Raw genomic sequence first — 15015 nt, forward strand, 5'->3', positions numbered from 1 at the left:
TCCTATTGGAGGAAACCTGGACCCTGCCCTGTAGCTGGGGCTTCAGGGAGAACAGGGAACAGAACACAGAGCCCAGGCTGGGATGACCCAGGAAGTCTGGGTACTGCTGCTTGTGTTGGCTGAGGGTAGCCCTCACAGCTCAGTTCAGAAAAAGCTCCTACCAGGCTAGGGCAGGAGAGCTTCAACTTTTGCTGAACCAGATCCCATCGAAACCAGAGATCCTGGGAGGTCTTCCTGCAGTGGAAGCTGGGCTCTCAGAATGCAGCACATTCTAATTTCAGACTGTCCTCCTTTAGGAAGAGAAATCACCCTATGGGGAACAGAAAACTACCTTCCTGGAACTTCTACCCACAAGTGCCAGCTCTAGCTTCTGAAACTACATGACAAAATGTCTAGGCAGCTCTGTGTGGTGGTTAACATCTCTCAGCAATTATGAGTCTGGGAGTCAGAGAGACCCAGTCCAAATCCCAGGCAGACGATCTTGGGTGGGCCATTTAATCTAAGCCCCAGTTCCCTTCCTCATCAAATGTAGATAATAATATCCTCCTCTTTGGATTATTGTGAGGATTAGCTGGTATACGTGAAGCCACTAGCATAGTGCCTGGCACATAGGAAGGGCTCAGCAAATGGTAGTAATATCATGATAATAGTTCTGTGAGGATTTAATGACCACCTTCCTGATCTCCCTGTGCATTTGTGCTTTTGCTAAGCAGTCCCAGTTCCTCAAGACATGATTTCAAGTTCCTCAAACAACCCTTAGTTGTTCTACCAATAGGCAGCTGTGGCATAGTGGCAGGCCTTGGGCAAAGGGACAGAAGACCTGGACTCAAATTTGGACAGCCTTCCTGGAGTGATGGTGAATCTCCAAGTGAATCTGTAAATCATCCTGAGTCCCTACAGTGAGCCAGGAGTCATGCTAAGCATTGCAGATTCATCGTCAACAAGATAGGATCCCTCCCTTCTGAGAGCTTAGGGTTTAGTCTACTCTATAAATTAATGGTCCACGTGCATTCACATCCCTAGGACTGAACTCAAATGCCACTTCCTTAAGCATGCCCTGCTACTTTCCCCAAGGTGAGCAGAGTTCTCCACCCAGCAGTCTCTCCCCTTACTAGCCATCATTCGCCTGAGTCCATCATCCCTACCTGTGGAATAAAAGATTGTGTGTCCCAGGTAAGCAAAGAAAAAAGTTAAAGGTTCATGGTATTCCAAATTCAAAGATTAGCACAGAACTTGGCATAAAGCAGGCACCTGTCTTGGGGCAGCTGAATGGAAGCTGGCAGGCCCTGGGCTTTATTCTTTGTCCTGGCTTCCCCAGAACTCCCTCTTAAGGGCCTTTCTCTCTTCCTAGGACACTGTGGAAGGGTCATCTTCTGTGGGAAGAAGGTCAGAGCAGACACCCACCAACAACTACAGCCCCATGGAAGCCAGACTCCAAGTGCTTGGTGGACAGCCTAGAAGCTCTAGCCAGTGCCCCTGACATGGCCTCTCTCTCCTTTCTCCTTCAAAGGGAAAATATCTCCTTACCAGAGGAGAAAAGCTGAGGTGCAACTTGCTTCTTCCTACTGCTTCCTTTCCTTCTTGGAAGGTGTCAAGTTCTTTGCTGCCCAAGGGCCTTCACTCATGCAGTTCCTTCTACCCAGCCTGGGTAACTACCCCCTCCACCTGGTCTTGGGTTGTGCCCTGCACACGAGCACCAGGACCAGGGGCCAGCAGAGGCTGAAACCCAGCTCATGTTCACTCATCAGCAATGGGCCCCAGCAGGGCTGCCTCTGCCCAGAGCAGGCATCTTTTTCTAATTCACCTAAAGGTGTCTCATGGGCCAGCAAGTAGCCCTGGCCAGGTGTGGGGCCACAGGAGACAAACATGGCTACCTCAGTCTCAGCCTTCAGGTGTCAGCTTAGGTATCTTTCTCAGGGAAGTATTTTTGATCCTCTACCCCAAAATAATTCATTCCCCCTATGCTATAATTCTCTCCCTTTTGTAGTATACATTTTGATTATTTGGGCATAATATGTCTCCCTACTACTCTGTGGGTTCCATAAGGGCAGGACAATACCTGTTTTTTTCAGCTGCACACCCAGGACCAGGCATGGGGCCAGGCATCTGCACACTCAATGCTTGCCTGAGCTTTATAGAGGTCTGTGCTTCAGATTAGCCTTGAACGCTCCAGGACCAAGACTCTACACTAGATAACACTTTCATCTGGCATACAGCGAAGCCACCAGGTAGGCCACCCGGAGCTCCAAGAAGGTTTGGTCCAACGGAGACAAGGCAGGCAGGATGGCCCCATAGAGTGCGTGCCATCCTCGGGCACCTCCAGTAAACACCTGTAGGGCCGCTGGACACAGAACAGCAGGATGCTACAGTCTCCTGTTGGGAGACTGCATTTCCCAGCCTTCTAAAGCACATACCCCTTTAGATAAAAGACAGACTTCACAAGCACACCCCTGCCCAAAACTGTGCCATGTCCCACTTGAGAATTACTATAACATCAGGCAAGATTTTTGCCAAACTCTACCTTCGATAGTTTACATTTTAAAGACAACATATTTTTCCAAACCTAAGATGTGATTATGATACTGAATATGCTTTTCAAACTTCCTATATGCCCCAATCCCCAGAGATTTTGATTCAATCTCTTTTCCATTGACAATCACCACTCATAGACAAGAATAGAACACACAGGGCCTACCGCAAAGAGTAGAAATGTTCTAAGTCAATATAGAATGCATAGAAGAGGCACCCTTTGGGGCATATTTCTAGCACGCTCAGAATAGAATGGCAACATGATCTCGGTGGAAAGAGTATCGGATGGAAGTCAAGGGATTAGGCTATTATTTCTAGCTCTGAAGCTCCCTTGTCAGGATAATATCAAATTAAGTTCTTAAGACTAGGAGGAATTTTCCCATCTGTAAAATGGGATACTGGCACAGGGAAGTCCACAGCAAAGAGAAATACTATGACCCCTACCATCCAAGGCTCTTTTCATTGTCTGGGGTATTTTACAGAGAAAAGAGAAACAAAGCATAGCTCTGAATATGACACCACAAGGGTTCCTTATCTAGGCTAGTTACTAGTTGCAACAGGCAACTGGGGGAAAGGTGACTTGAAGTTTAAGTTGGCTGAGGGGATGCCAGGCCCTGCGGCAACACTTTTTGTCCTGCAGGAGGCAGATGCATCGCCACAGTTAGGAGATGGGCATGGGAGTCAGACCCACACGAGTTCTTGTCTCATTCTGCCACTTACTTGCAGGTAATGTCAGACAAATTACATAACCTCTCTGAGCCTTGGTTTCCCTCAACTGTGAGAGGATGACAATACAACTTAATGTCTTCGGCTTATTATGGAGATTAAATGCAATAATGCATGTAAAACATTCAGCACAGCATCTGGAAAGTGATAAGTGAAAATGGAAAGTATAAGCATTAGCCTTATTATTTGTATTACTATTACTGCCTCCTAGCAGGAATGCAGGCATCTGGAAGGGCAGCCCAGAGGCACCTGGCAACCCTCTCATTCTCATTTCCTATTTATTGTCACAAATGACATGACCTCTGTGGTCAAGGACAAGAACAGCTGGGTAGGCCAGCGAAATGCACAGCTGCTGTGTTTTAGGAAAAGTAATACTCCAAGGGGCCCGAGTTTGGAAACAAGCTGGCAGGAGAATACAAAGTCTTGGGTGGGGGGAGCAGAGGCTCTGCGGGAGGGAAGCTGACCGGAAGCAGCCAAAGGGGCTGGAGCGGGGAGACAAAGCACCGGGGAAAGACCCAAATCAAAGACAGGTGGGCACAGGAAGCCGGCCTTCCCAGAGACAGGAAGCTGCAGGTGAGCCAGAAGGACTTCAGGAAGAGCAGGATGTGGGCAGCAGGGAAAGCCAGGCCACATCCTGAGGGAGGGGCGCTGCAGAAAACGAACCAGGCTGCTGGAAGTGACTGGATGGAGCAAGGTAGGGACAGGATGGGAAGAAGGGCCACAGGCTCTCCCCTGGTGCCTATGCGTCCCCTCCTCAACCCTTCTATTCCCCTGACTCTGCAGGGCCTAGGATCTTGTCAGTACTCCTGACACCATCTACTGTCTCCATCTGGGTCCTCTTCCCTAGGCCGGTGGCAAAACAAAACAGGATGCAGGTTTCATCATTTCCCCTTTTCCTGGGAACTTTGAAACAAGTGCTCCATGGTTTTCTCTGTGGGGACCAGGCCAAGGAGGCCCACACAGGGGAGAAATCACCTTCCAGCTCCACTGTGAAATGTACATGGGTTAAGCCTGCTCACATCCCGCCCTTCCCCGGCTGCCTCTTCCCTTTCTCCTGGAGGGAGAGCTCAGCCACAGTCCTACACACTGGGCTCCACGCACACACAGCACCCGTGGGGGAATGCTGGGAGTCGGTGGTGGGTGTGTGTGTGTGTGTGTGACTAATCTTAGACCTCATCGGTCATCCAGGTACCCCCAGGCTCAAGTTCCAGACAGGCGCCGTTCTCAACTTTGCTCCAGGGAACACGGAGTCAGCAGCAATGTCATCGGGGAGTGGGGGCTGGCTGCGGGAAGGAAGGCTCCCTGACCCTGCAGAGGGGTCACCGTGCAGGCCACCACACAAGCAGCCACAGTAACAAGGCTGCCTGCATCTGTACCAGGCTTTCCTGTGTACAAAGCATTGTCCTGTACATGACCTCTGACCTTCCCCACATCTCTAGAAGGGGACTAGGCAGTTATTGTTCCCATTTTGAAGATGAGGAAGCTGAGCAAATTGGGCAGGATCACAGTTCCCAAGAAGCAGAGCCTGTGGGCCCCAGAACCATTCCCCAGAAGTCTCCTTTCGTTAGCCTGGGACTTAATGTGTTAACTATACTCAGTTCTCCAAACCTAAAACAAGTACTCCAGCAGCCCTGCTGCCCCGTAAGGCTAACAGTTTCTCTCTTTCAACAAGCTTCCCTTCCCCAAGTCCCCAGTGTTGCCAGGCCCTCTCCAATGTTCCCACCCTCTGCCTGCCACACCTCTGGCCCTCCTTCTGCTTTGGTCAACCTGTCACCCAATCCTGTGGATACTTTCTTCAAAGGGGCTTCCACTCCCAACATGTCAGTGCAGAACTTTCCCCTCCTGCCTGAGCACTGTGGCCCCCTACTTGGCCTCGCTGTCTTCCACCATGCCCCATCCCTTCCCAAGCCATCCTTCTCATCCTTTGAGTCCAGAATACCCTCTCAAGTCCCCAGTGTCCCCTAGTGGCTCCCCATCACCTCCACACCCTTGGTCCACAGCTCAGCTTTCACGGCACCTTTCAAGCCTTACCTCTTACTGCCCCGGCCCCTCCCTAAAACCTTGCTTCAGCTCAGGCTGGTCCCCCTTCCTGCACCCCTCCTCCTATATTCCATCTTCAAGGCTCCTCTCCCCTGCGTTTTCAAGCATCCCCTGACTTCAGGAGATATGAGGAGATCGTTTCTTCACACCTGTTCTGCCCAGAGTTCTGAAAGGGGCAGCTCCGCATCCTATGTGGTCAGGCCTCCAACCTGCTGCCTGTACCTGGGTGGTCCCGTGACCCAGAGAAGCCAATCCACTGACTGCCAGAACTCGGCATTGGTGTGCTCAACGGAGCACACAGAATAAGCCAATGAGTAAGAGAAGGCCAGGTCTACAGAGAGGGAAGCCAGGAGCAGATGCTCAGATGCAAGCAGATAGGCCACCGGCCCCCAGAAGACTCCATTCCTGACTGTTCTCCAGGCCCAGCTCCCATGAAGCCGGCTGCCTCACTGTAACCCTACCAACAAGCTTTTTCTTCCTGAGCTAATGTGGAGGGGCCCCTGTTCTGTGTAGAACACTACCTCCACCAACCTGGGGACACTGTTCCCTCCATCTGACAGCCCCAACTGGAGGAAACGTCCACTCGGCAACAAGTCGGCTCTGCCAAGGGTCACTTCTTTTCTTGTCTCCCTGTATGGCTCATAAGTGTTCCACATACACCTGTTCTCACCCTGGGACTGGAGCTCCTCATCAGGGGCTGGAGGAGCAGCCAGCTTTGGAGCTGTCGTGCAGCTCACAGGTTCCCCTCTTCTGGAGCTGCACGCAGTCAGGAGTGGCCCCACAAGACATATGTTGTTGAATGTGACCCCATCTCCTGGCTGGAGCTCAGTGGACCCAGCTGGGCCACCTGGACCTGCTCCCCTAGGAATGTGGACTCTGGACTGGGAGAGCTGAGTCCCTCTGAGTGTGACTGGACCTGGAGTAGGAACACTTGGGACTGTGTGTGCTGAGGAAGGAGGAAGCCCAAGGAGAAGCAGAGTTGAGGGAAAGAGGGAAAATCTAACAAGGAAGGTTCTCGCAATCCCTGCTGAAGGCCAGGCAGCAATCCTGCAGTGGGGTCCGGCGCACCCCCTCAAACCCTGTAATTAATCACCTTTTGTGCTAAAGCTAGACTCAGCTGGTTTCTGCGACTCGAAATCAAGGGGTCCTAACAGAGCTGGAATCTCCCTTACACTTCTCCAGGAATATAAAGCAGGTGCTCGACAAACAAACTTGCTGAATGAAGGAAAACTGGCCCCAGATTCCAGCTTTCTAATTTCTGCCAAAGGCACCACCACACTCTACAAATACTCCACATATCAAGTGTGTAACTCAGCCTCAGGCAACTTGAGTTAAATGCACTTTCCTTGCCTGAAGTGCATTATATCCTCATTTTCATCTCTTCTTTGGGACAAATCAGCACTTAGAGGAAAGGCAAGCGGGAGCAGGCGGGAGAAAAACAGCCTGTGGCAGTGCAGGCCAGCACGTCAAACTAGATCTGCAAACTATGCTCCCCTTGGCTGCCCCCTACCTCCAGAAACCTCTGCCCCGAGATTTCTGTCCCTGTTCTCCTCCACCCGCCACCCCGACAAGATCTACCCAAGATGACCATCAAAGTCTCTAAGATATCACAAAGTTTCCACCCCTACTGTTGCATCTTTACGCCAGAGGCCATCATCAGACCAGACCCACGAGTCCTAAGGTTAGAAGAAACCTCAGAGGGTCATCTTGCCTAGTGGTTTTCAAACTGTGTGCTTGGTAGGACCCTGAGACTTCAATGGGACCTCTAGGGGCCCCAGTCTCCCCAGTGGCAATCCATACAGCACCCATTTGCTTGTACGTATCAAGCTACCTTGTGAGCTTATACCTGAAAGGGTTCCAGTGCTTTAAACAATAGTACAAAACTCCTGTTCCTGACCTTTATCATTCAGATGAGGAGCCAGAGATTCATGGGCGGCAGGCCACTCAGATGCCAAGTGGCAGAGCTGGAAGAGAACTCTGGGCCTTGAACTCTCCCCGCTGCCCCTCTCCCTAGGTAATTCTTTAAAAGGCTCACTTGGGCCTGGGTGGGGCCAGAACCCGGGTCCTATGTGGGTGAGCACAGGCTGGGGAACTCAGAGACAGTGCTGAAGACACAACACAGAGTCCACCGGATGGGCACTGAGTCCCAGGTGACCCTGCCCGCATCAGCGGAAGGGCAATGCTAACCGGCCCGGACAATATGGAGCTGTCCTGATGCTAGTCTTCCGCTATATATAGTTTCTCCCCTGAAATGACCTCATGCAGCAGCAAAGCTTTGTGGTGTGGCAAAATCGGCTGCGTGTCCCCAACTCCATGGAGGAGAACTGTGCTGGAGAAACTGGATGGTAAATAGGAAAGAGAGGAATTTGTGAGGTGGGGGTGGTGTAGGGGGAGCAAGTTTTTGAGACAACTCAGGAGGAATTTTTTTCCTTTGACCCCCCAGGCAGCAGCAGTGAGGAGTAAACCTGAGACTCTTGTGCAGTGGGTAATGAAATCTGAGTCCCAAGTCTGGGCTAGAGGAGCCCCTGCTTCACCACAGGCTCCAGTCCTGCCTGCTCACAGAGGCTGGGTGCCTCTTCCTGAACCACTGTGTTCACTGTACCCCAAGTGTAGGAGGCAGTAGAGGTTCCCTCCGAACTAAACTCCTCACTTACTGTTTGAGACCTTCCCTAACCTTGGTGTACACAGCCAAGTTGATTCTACTGCCTAAAAAATAAAAAAGAAATTCATCAAATTGTACATCTGAAATATATGTAGTTTACTGTACAGAAATTCAATCACAATAAAGTTGTTTAAAATTTTTTTTTAAGAATTGGGGAAAAGTTTTAAAAAATAAATTAAAAATTAAAAAAATAAAGACTAGAAGAATAAACACCAAAGAATGGGGACTTTCTCTGGGTGGTGGGAGTATGAAGGAGATGCTCTTCTTTGGGCTTTCTGGTATTGTTCACATTTTTCACGTAAATACATACTACTTGGGCAATAAAGAAAATCGTATTACTTGCCTCTCTCCAAACTGCGCCCCTTACTCAAGTCACTAACCCTTCTATAAACTTTCCTCACTTACCAATACCTGCCCTATCCAGCCTCAACTCTTTTTAAAGTATCTACACATTGCCTTTGTCTCTACTTGTCCACACTGCATGGTTTAGCCTTTGTCTACACACTATCTTGCTTGAAATTGTATCATACCTCTATTTGTCTTTGCTCCCTCCCCCAGATAGACTGTAAGCCAGCAGGGATGATGAGACATACATGTATAATGTGCACACACAGGAATGAGGCAGGATATACAGCCTGGGTTAGGTACCAGGCTATATAGCCTGGGTTAGGTACCAGGCTCCACTTCTGACTGTGCAGGGCAGACCACAGACCAGTGGCCTGACCGCTCTGAACCAGTTCCTCCAGCTGAATTCCTTACTTATGCCAATTCTCTTCTAAAAGGTAAGAATGGATTCTGAGCAAGTCTGCCAACCCCAGAGATTTTAGGTCATTTCACCTCTAAAACTGAGGCCCCAGGCCCTGCCTACAAAAGGGGTCCCCTATCAATCCATACCTGAACCAGCACTGGGTGGTGGGCCAGACACATGGAGAACAGGGCCCGTAGGCTGCAGTCTCACCTTGGACACTTCTCCTGGGCCAAGGCCCCTGGCATAGACACATGCCCAAGGAATGGTGCTGCCACAAGTAGCAGAGTGAGCATCTCTGCCCGGGGCTACAGGAAGAGTGCTTGATGGCCAATAATGAACCAGACAGCCAGGCCCTGGGTCTTCCATGGGACACGCGTTAAAGCAGGATAAAGCTAGGCTCAGCTTCAGATAGGAGGGGTCAACAGCAGATAAAAGGGTCTAATGTAGCTTTCCTTCTGCCTGTGGACTCCAAAGGCTAGTCCATTCTGTTCCCCAGGGAGCAGGCCCAAATAACAGTGCACTCAGCACATGGATGCTTCAAAAAAAATAACTGGGGTCTTATAAAAAGCCATAATAGCAGCAAGTTCCTAGTCAAATTAGACCTCCCTTCTCCTCGGCCATCAGCCTGGCACTGGGCACAAACAGGAATATCACCGTGGGCCAGACACGGCTGAGTTCTGGGTTCTTTGAACCCTAATGTGACAGCCCAGAAGGAAGAAGGGGAAAGAGCAAACAGAGAAGTCAACCTGAGGCGTCAGCACTGCCGTGCAGAGCATTGCCAGCTATCTAGGGACTGTCCCCTCAGTTCACGGCACTGTGTGTCATGAGCCTGCCCACTGGGGTGTGCCCATGTGAAAATGGGTTTGGAAGAAAATAAAAAGAAGTCACAGAAGCTCAGTATTCAGCCCATCACACCATGAGCTCCTTAAGGAAAGGAACTGTTCATGCTACGTCCCGTGCTTAACACCGTGGCCAGGACAAGACGCGGTGAATATTTAGAGGCAGTTTTCCACAGTGGTTAAGATACAAGCCCCCAGGATACAACTACGAGGATTCAAATAGCAGTTCCCCCACTTCCGTGGGTGAAGGTCTTAACCTCCTGGAGCCTCGGCTTCCTCATTTGTAAAATGAGGCAATTACGCCTACCTGACGGGCTGATGTGAAAACTGAAGGCAGTGATGTCAAACACGTAGTAGGGTGCCTAACACACATGGTCATCACCACATAAACAGGACTAATTCAGGGACGATGATTCCTAGAGCTGCTGTGAGGGTTTGTGAAATGAAACGCTTGGGCCATGTGACAGTCTATTTTGGGGGAACAGAGCACATTAGCTAAGTGTGTGAGAAAAAAATCAATGCCATGTGCAATATCCCATATTACAGAGGACAATGTGGTCTGTTTAGCAGACACTGCATGGGGGGTGGGGAGAGGTGGAAGGAGGGAAAACCCATGAAGGCTGTCACAAAGTGCACTTTCTGGCACATTCAGGATATGTAGTGCGAGAACCAGCAGGAGACTATTTGATAGTCACGGGTGGCAATGACGTCAGTAAACCAGCCATACCTGTTTAGAGCCCAGTGAGCCCTCAGCTGAAATTGACAGTGAGGCAGGTATTGCATGGAAGGAATGCAGGGCTGAGAATCAAAAACAGTGGTCTGGGATCCAGAAATCTTCCACTTCTCACTGTGTGACCTGCACACAATAGTTACCATCATGGAACCTCTCCCCTAAAACGAGGACAACCTCACTCTCAGTACATCACCAGGAAGATCAGATGAGATGTGTATGAAGTCTCTACTGCAGTGCCTGCTGCACTCAGTTGCTGCTCAATAAACTGCAGTATGTAATAACTATAAAACAACTGTTTTTCAATCTAGTTGTAAGGGGCTGTGTATCACGTGTGGAAAAGTGGCTCTGATGTGGATGTTTATCACGTTTCTTGGAAGTTCATGGAGGAGAGCCAGCAGACCCAAGTTGAAGACGGGCCCCAGCAAACGGAGGGCACTCCCAAGTCTTGAGCTACCAGGCAAGAGATGTTTGCATCGGCTCCAAGATAGCCCAGAAAAGTAGCCACTGGTCATTGCCGGGAATCAGTAAGAGTGTAAGGGGTGTCGCAAGAGAGCTGTAACTAACAAGAGGTGAAGTTCACAAGTTTCTATGATTTCACATTTTAAAAATGGAACTAGATTCTAGGTTATCTCTGCAATAATATCACTCCTGTGCAACTTGCTTCCTAGTTGCTTTCCTGAATGAGTGAGTCACAATAAATAAACAGCCAGGGTACACAGCGGAAGCTAGGTCTTGTATATGAACTTCACTGGCCATGCATCTCAACTTGGGGGAAGAGGAAGGCTGGGGTCAGCTGCCTTAAATAGGGTGCCAAGCATGGTGACAACAGTAAAAAAAATAACAACTACCATTTACTGAATATTTTAAAATGTCACAGGCATCATTCTAAGGACTGTATGTGCATTAACTCATTTAACCCTCATGATAACCCTATGGAGTAGGTACTGTTATCTTCATTTTACAGATGAGGAAAGTGAGGCCCCCCAAATTCAAAACAAATTGCCCAAAGTTACACAGCAAATGAGCTGGAGGAGCTAGGATAATAAAATGCAAATGAATACTACATTAATAAAATATTTGTCATAACTGTCAATTACCTGTTACCAAAAGAAAAACTCAATCTTACAAACATCCTCTTTGAAAGACCTCAGACTTTGCAAATCAAAAGAAATTCATGGTCAGCCCTTGCTATACATTCTGACTATACAGAAAGGGCCAGAGGGTAGCCAGAATCAGACTTCCCAGGCGGGTCTACGGGAGGCTATATGCTCCCCTCCGCAAAACTCTGGGCTGAACAAGAGTCAGTAGAATACAAGTCCCCAAAGGAAAACTCAACTTTACTTTGATTACTGTCATTAATGACCCACTACCATCACTCCCTAGGCATCTGCTATATGTGAGCGCTGCACTGATCACTTCACTCACTTTACCACATATAATCCCTGACTACCCTGAATGGTCAATTCCTGTCCCCATTTTACAGATGCAGAAACCAAGGCTCTGACCAGAGGCTTTCTCACCACAATGAGAAAGCAATGGGGCCTCTGTCTCTCTGCCACTTATTTGTAAACAACCCTGGGCAGCTTAACATCCTGAGTCTCAGTATCCTCATCCATAAAATGGGAAAAATGATTCCTGCCCTGCCAACCTAACAGGATGATTGTGGGGATCAAATGATACATACTATTTGAGAAAGCACTTTGAAAACTGCAAAATGCTGAGCATAGCAAGGGATCGTTAGTCTTACTAATTACAAAGAGTGACACCTGATCCTGCAAGCACTTTGCTAATGTGACGCTGGTGCCTCTTTTCCCTTGGGAATTTGAGGATAATTCAAAGTCTGCAGAGCCAGGGCACTCTTCTCCAAGTCCCTGGCATCTGGGAATTAGGAAGTGAAGGTTCCTTCTGGGAGAAAAGGGAGAAAACAACGATATTTGCATCCTGTTCGTGTTTCTCTTCAGGAACACTATCTTGACTGAGATTCTACTGCTTCCACCACACTCAGCCCTCAAAAAACAGTTAACACGAGCACCTGCTGTGTGCAGAGTACTAGGTCCAGGATGACAGACTCCCGTAACGCCTAGATGTAGAGGCTGTAGTCTAGGGGCTAGGGAGTGACAGGAGCGGGGGATAGTGGAGAGGCTACAGCCCTTGGAGCCCTGCAGGCTTCACAGGCACCGACCTCCCAGATTCTTTGCAGGGGGGTGGGGGGCGGCAGCACAATGGAATGAGCACTGGAATTCGAGTCAGAGTACTTAATCTGAGTTCCAGCTCTGCCACATCACAGCCTCATGACCACCAGAAATCAATTTACATTCCTAACCATCAACTTTCCCCCTTGTAAACTGGGTAGAAATGTTCCCACTGGCAAAACAAGGGAAATCAAAGATGACTGAATGGTGATGGTGAGCACGGTGCCTGAAGGTACTCAATAATAAACTCTTATTTACAAAACAAAAACCACGTGCTCTCTTCCTCCCATTCCTGCCAAGGTAAACTATACAGTGCCAGAAGTTCAGTCTTGAGATCAGGCCAAGCTGTTTACAAGCTGCATGGCCTTAGGGAGGAGACATTACCTTTCTTAAGGCTCAATTTCTTAGTAAAAAGGTGATAACAGTATCCACCCATAGGATGGTTGTGAGGATTAACCAAGATAACTGCAATGTGAGGCTCCTGGCTCCTGGTAGACACCCAGCAAAGGTGAGCTGTTGCTAACTGCATCTCTATGTGCCCTTAAACGCAACAAAATTCCAAGTCCACAGTCTTGACTTTAAGATCCAAGCTGCCTGGTAAGTGTCTGGCTGCCTAGGTTTGGGCTCCGGTGCCAACCTCCCAGAGGAGACAGGTACAAATGAGGAGCCATCCCCATCCCCCTACAACCCCAACCCCATACCCTGCAGAAAGGTGCTCCAGCCCTTTTCCTGACAGGTTCCCCTTTCCTAGGGCAATAACGGACACAAGTTGAGGGGCTGGTCAGAAATGTGGGGGCACACTGAGCTCGGTCCCCGTTCCTTGTGCGCTCAGGAAGCAGGGAGATCTTGTCCCCGACAGCTTAGAAAGTAGAACATGGCCTGGAGCGGCAGACAAGCTCACCATGTTGTCATGTCGCTCTAACACTCCCTGCCTTTTACCCATCCCTAGTGCTCCCATCTGAACCATAGTCCTGCATCTCTTGCATGCAAAAGCGGGCGCTCAATACGAGCAAGAGAGCATTAACACTCTCTGGGAACCATGTAGATTATAATAACAGAGAACTGCTTTGCTAAACTGTAAGACACCCATCCGTCCAAACCAGCCATGGACCACATTGTTAGAAACCCAGAAGCAAGCCAGATTCTGACTGACCAGAAAAGATGTCACAGAATCTACCCTCCTGGACTTTCCTCTCTGGAGGGTCCCCTAGGCTTCACTCTGAGCCCATCTACTCTCTCTATTCTAACAATTTTAACCATCTCAGCCATGTGTTTCCCCAGGGAATTGGAGGGGCTGCTATTTGAACCCAACAGACAGGATCTCAAGGAGCGACCACTATGGTCAGATGACTCTGCACACCCATTGGGATGGCTATTACCAAAAAGACAGAAAATAACAAGTATCAGTGAGGATGTGGAGAAATTGGAACCCTTGTGCCCTGTTGGTAGGAATGTAAAATGGTGCAGTTGCTGAGGAAAACAGTACAGCAGTTCCTCAAAAAATTAAACATAGAATTAACATATGATCTAGCAAGTCCACTTCTGGACACATACACAAAAGAACTGAAAGCAGGGACTCAAACAGACACTTGTACACCCATGTTCATAGAAGCATTATTCACAATAGCCATAGGTGGAAGCAACCCAAGTGTCCATCAACAGACTGAATAAGCAAAATGTGGTATAGACAAACAATGGAATTCTTCTTTAAAAAGGAAACTGACACATGTACAATATGGATGAACCTTGAAGCTATTATGCTAAATGAAATAAACCAACACAAAAGGACTAACATTGCATGATTCCACTTCTACATGGTACCCAGAGCAGTCAAATTCATAGAGACAGAAAGTAGAATGGTGGTTGCCAGGGGCTGAGGGAGGGAAGAATGCATGTTTCATGGGTACAGATTTTCAGTTGGGGATGATGAAAAAGTTGTGAAGATGGATGATGGTGATGGCTGCAAACAATGTGACTATACTTAATGCCATAGAACTGTACACTTAAAAGTTGTGAAAATGGCACATTTTATGTTATGTATATTTAACCACAATTTTTTTAATGGTGGGGTGGGGAGAGAAGTGACGCTGACTACCAGGGAGAAGACAGAACAACAATTATAGGTGTAAACTTGAAACCCAAAAGCACAGCAGCCAGGATCATACAGTCTGGGGCCCACTGCCCTACAGTCTCAGAAGCCCAGGGGCCTCACACTGTCATGAGCACAATAATTGATCAGGCAGGATGGGCTGCTCTCATTCAGAGCCCAGAACAGGGTTCAAGAGTGCCTCCCCACCAATACCACTTGGGACCTCGAGGCAGGCCACTGTGTAATGGGCTCTCCCTCAGCGATATACCTTCTGCTCACCACCAATTCATCCCCACCTTCCTTCAGAGATAAAGGCCTTTGAGAGAAAGAGGCTTTCGTGGTCCCCACCTCAACCAAGCAGGTGTTTTATACAGACAGGTACAAACTCAACACCCCCGAGTTGCAAAGAGGAGGTTATTCATGTTCAGTGTACTTTGCTTGGAAGCATATCATCCGT

General features: G+C 48.8%; 1 protein-coding gene across 2 annotated transcripts in view; it reads right to left on the minus strand.

The window, feature by feature from the left end:
• The window catches only part of UBTD1 (ubiquitin domain containing 1), a 48634-nt gene that overhangs the window by 26942 nt on the left and 6677 nt on the right, over positions 1-15015 (minus strand). The gene's annotated exons all lie outside the window — the stretch shown is intronic.

This window comes from Camelus ferus, chromosome 11 (genome assembly GCF_009834535.1).
Source record: "Camelus ferus isolate YT-003-E chromosome 11, BCGSAC_Cfer_1.0, whole genome shotgun sequence".
Taxonomy (NCBI): Eukaryota; Metazoa; Chordata; class Mammalia; order Artiodactyla; family Camelidae; genus Camelus; species Camelus ferus.